We start from the raw sequence: 5,184 nt of genomic DNA on the forward strand, positions 1-5,184 counted from the left end.
CAAAAGGCCATTTGCTGAAACAGATCTGACAAATTCATCACATAGCCCTGTTCCAACAGCACTTCGGGCATCAAGATGAGCTCAAATGAAAATGATGCAATGAGATGAAATGATGTACTCGTCGAGACGAACATTTTGATATGCTACACGCACGAATCGGATCTACGATGAGAGAGTTATGACATGCCAACGTTTGCAAAAAATTAGGGTTCGGGGATGAAAAAGTCAACCGAGGGGATTTGACCAGATCTGAATCTAGCCCGATGCACTTTAGCACGCACGTCGCCCGAGGGGATCGCCGGAGCGGACGAGCGACGCGGCGGCCGGAGCTTGGACCGGCCGAAGAAGATGCGCCGGCGACGGGGAAGTCCGACCGGCGGGGCGGCGCTGGAGTGGGGCGGCGCCCTAGGCGGAGGAGTGGGGCGGCGCCCTAGGCGGAGGAGTGGGGCGGCGCTCCGGTGGCGAGGCGCGGCCGGGAAAGGCGGCGGGGTCGGCGCCGGCGACGAGCTGGCGGGCGGCGGAGGCGGTCGGCGTGCGGGGCGAAGACGGCGGCGCGGCGAGGTTACGACGAGGCGGCGGGCGGCGGACGAGCCGGCGGGCCACGGGGGCTCTCCATGGGCCTCGCGGGCCGCGGCGGTGGGGAGGCCGGCGCGCCACGTGGCAGCCTGCCACTGGTGCGGGGCGGCGGCGCGACGTGTCCGGCTGGAGACGGACACGTCCGGCGGCGGCCTGAGCGGATCTAGGTTTTAGGGGGTGTTTTGACCCAGAATTTTTGGAGGAGGGGCTATAAATAGAGGTAGGAGGAGCTAGGATACTCCAAATGAGGTGCGGTTTTTGGCGACGTGATCGTGATCGAATGCTCTAGACGATGGAGGGGTTTTTGGTGGGTTTTGGGCCAAATTGGAAGGGTGTTGGGCTGCAACACACGCAAGGCCTTTTCGGTCCCTTGGTTAACCGTTGGAGTATCAAACGAAGTCCAAATGGCACGAAACTTGACAGGCGGTCTACCGGTAGTAAAACAAGGCCGCATGAAAAGTCTCGGTCCAATCCGGAAATGTTTAACCCCCACACACGAAAAGCGGTAGAAAGGACCACCGGAGGACATAGGAGCGCCGGAATGCAAAACGGACAACGGGGAAAATGCTCGGATGCATGAGACGAACACGTATGAAAATGCAATGCACATGATGACATGATATGAGATGCATGACCAAGACAACAACACACATAGAAAAAAACCCGACAACGAGGAAAATAAAATAACTTAGCGCCGGAAACGGCAAGAGTTGGGATACATATAAGGTAAATTACATCCGGGGTGTTACAACACTCCACCACTAAGAAAGGATCTCGTCCCGAGATCTAGGACTGGAAAAACTCTGGGTACTCAGAACGGAGGTGATCCTCGCGTTCCCAGGTGGCTTCATGGTTGGAATGGTGTGACCACTTGACTTTGAGGAATTTGATTGACTTGTTGCGAGTCTTGCACTCAGTTTCTTCAAGAATAGCATCTGGGTGCTCATGATAAGAAAGGTCTTCTTGGAGATCAATGTCTTCGAAGTTGACGGTGCGGTCAGGGGTCTTGAAGCACTTGCGGAGTTGAGACACATGGAACACGTCGTTCACGTTTGCAAAGTTGGAGGGAAGCTCGAGTTGATAGGCGAGATCGCCTCTCTTGCTGACGATCTTGAAAGGACCCACGTATCTAGGGGCAAGCTTCCCTTTGATACCGAAGCAACGAGAACCTTTCATTGGAGAGACGCGGAGGTAAACATGGTCTCCGATCTCGAAAGCCAAATCATGATGCTTACTATCATAGTAGCTCTTCTGGCGCGATTGCGCTGCTTTGAGGTTATCACGAATGACTTTGCTCATCTCTTCTGCCTCTGTGATCAAGTCATTTCCAAGAAGTTGACGTTCACCAGTCTCTGACCAGTTAAGAGGAGTACGAAACTTCCTGCCATAGAGAATTTCAAATGGGGCCTTGCCCGAACTCGCTTGGAAGCTGTTGTTGTAGGAGAACTCGACATATGGAAGACAATCTTCCCACTTCATACCGAAAGAGATAACACAAGCCCTGAGCATATCTTCAAGAATCTGATTGACATGCTCAACTTGACCGCTAGTTTGAGGATGAAAAGTTGTGCTGAAACGGATGTTGGTGCCCATGGCCTTCTGAAAAGAATCCCAAAACTTCAAGGTGAAGATGCTGCCACGATCTGAAGAAATCAACTGCAGAATGTCGTGCAGAGAGACAATCCGAGATGTATAAAGCTCTGCCAATTGAGCTGCAGTGATAGACTCTTTGATAGGAAGGAAATGAGCACTTTAGTGAGTTTGTCGATGACAACGAATATAGCATCATTGCCATGCTTGGACTTTGGAAATCCAGTCACGAAGTCCATCTCAATGTGGTCAAACTTCCATTCTGGAATGGCAAGAGGTTGGAGGAGACCAGCTGGTCATTGGTGTTCTGCCTTCACTCTTCTGCAGACATCACATTCATTCATGAACTGAGCAATCTCATGCTTCATTCGAGTCCACCAATACGCCTGCTTCAGGTCCTGGTACATCTTTGTACTCCCAGGGTGGATGGAGAGGAGTGACTTATGAGCCTCATTCATAATGACTTTACGAAGGTCACCTTTATGCATAACAATGCGATCCTCGAAGAAGAGAGTATCCTTGTCATCAAGGCGACATCACTTGTACTTGGATTGACTCTTGGCAATCCCAATCTTTACCTTCTTCACCATAGCATCAAGAAGTTGAGCCTCGCGAATCTGATCTTCCAAAGTAGGAGATACTTGAAGGTTGGCGAGGAAACCTTGAGGAACAACTTGCAGATTGAGTTTGCGGAAAGCTTCACAAAGCTCGGGTTGGTAAGGCTTGAGAATCAAACTGTTGCAGTAAGCCTTTCTGCTCAATGCGTCAGCAATTACATTGGCCTTGCCTGGAGTATATTCGATGCTCGGATTATACTCTTGAATCATTTCGACCCAACGAGTCTGCCTGAGGTTGAGATTAGGCTGAGTGAAGATGTACTTGAGACTCTTGTGGTCAGTGAAGATGTCCACTTTTCTTCCCAATAAGAGATGTCTCCAAGTCAAAAGAGCATGCACAACTGCCGCCAACTCGAGGTCATGAGTGGGGTAGTTCTTCTCGTTGGGCTTCAACTGGCGAGAGGTATAAGCCACAACTTTCTTCTCTTGCGAACGGTTTGGATTCATCAGGAGGAGTGAGAATTGGAGCAGTGACTAATTTCTCTTTCAGGGTATTCAAAGCGATGTCACATTCAGGAGACCAAACGTACTTGACGTGCTTCTAGAGAAGGTTGGAAAGAGGCTTCGCGATCTTTGAGAAGTTCTCAACGAACCTTCGACAATAGCTTGCGAGACCAAGGAAACTGCGGAGTTGCTACACGTTCTGAGGTGGTTCCCAATTCACAATTGCAGACACCATCTCAGGATTCACCGCTATGCCCTTGGCAGAGATGATATGCCCAAGGTAGAGAACCTCATCGAGCCAAAACTCGCACTTTGAAAACTTGGCATAGAACTGATGTTCCCTGAGCTTATCCAGCACCAAACGCAAGTGCTTGGCATGATCTTCCTTGTTCTTGGAAAATACCAAAATGTCATCGAGGTAGACCAAGACGAAGTCATTTGTGTAGGGGTTGAATATGAAGTTCATCATGCGAGAGAAAGTCGGAGGAGCGTTGACGAGGCCAAAAGACATGACAGTGTATTCATATGAACCATAGCTTGTTCTGAATGTCGTCTTGGGGATATCTTGCGCACGAATTCGAATATGGTGATAGCCCATACGGAGATCAAGCTTGGAGAATACTTGAGCACCTTTGAGTTGTTCAAACAGCTCGTTGATGTTGGGAAGTGGGTACTTGTTCTTTATAGTCTTCTTGTTCAATGGACGGTAGTCAACACAAAGTCGGTCCGTTCCATCCTCCTTCTTCACAAAAAGAACTCCACAACCCCACGGAGAAGAACTAGGTCGGATGAGACCCATTCGCTCTTGAATATCGAGTTTCTTCTTCAGCTCCTTCAACTCTTCAGGTCCAAGATTGTAAGGACGTTTGCAAACAGGTTCCGTGCCAGGCTCAAGATCGATGACAAATTCAACTAGCCGGTGCGGAGGCATTCCTGGAAGCTCTTCTGTAAAGACGTCTTGATATTCGCAAACGACCGGAATTTGAGAGATGGCATCCAGTTCACCCTTCTCATTGAGAGAAAACAGATGGATGGTATTATCCCGAGCGGCAAAGACAATTACATCCTCAGACGAATGAGTCAATTGAATCTGCCTGGAGGCACAATCAAGCTGAGCCTTGTGCTTAGAAAGCAGTCCATACCAAGAATAAGATCAATATCCGAGTTACCAAGGACCATTGAAGAAGCCAGAAACTTGAAATCACCCATCATGATAGAAATATCCGGAACCATCATGCTAGAACTCAAATGCTTAGCCCGAGAAACAACTTGCAATGCTTTAGGTAATGCCTTAGTCCCAAAATTGTTCTCCGATGCAAATGGGAATGACATGAAAGAATGCGATGCACCAAAGTGAAAAAGTACTTTAGCTAGAATATCGTTAACAGGGAGGTTACCCATGATGACATCTGACGAGTCCTCTGCCTGAGCTGCATTCATCAAGTTGACCTTGGCGTGCTTGGGGTTATGCTTAACCATAGCTGTACTTGCAGATCTCACAGGAGGAGGAGGAGGGAGACGCCTCTGATTGAAGCATTTGTTGGCATAGTGACCCTTCTGTTGGCACTTGTTGCACGTGATCTCCGAGAGTGGACGGTGATACGGAGCACTTGATCTTGGAGCTTGAGACGAAGTCTTGTTCTAAAAGCCAAGGTAGGGTGGGTGGGAAGATCCACTGCCACCTTTGCTCTTCTGCTGATAAGGCTGACGAAACGGAGGAGGAGGAAGCCAATACTTTTGCTACTTAGCCACTTGTGTTGAGGAAGGAGTTGCATCTCTAACTCACTTCTTGGAAGCATCGCACTTCAGTTGAGCAGTCTCTTGCTTCATTGCCATGTTGTAAAACTCATCGTACTTCTTGGGCTCAAAGAGGACGAGAGCTAGCTGGAGTTCTTCTCTAAGACCACCCTTGAACTGGTATATCATGCTCTTCTCGTCAGGGACGTCCTGCTTAGCA

Source organism: Triticum urartu, chromosome 4 (assembly GCF_003073215.2).
Source record: "Triticum urartu cultivar G1812 chromosome 4, Tu2.1, whole genome shotgun sequence".
NCBI lineage: Eukaryota > Viridiplantae > Streptophyta > Magnoliopsida > Poales > Poaceae > Triticum > Triticum urartu.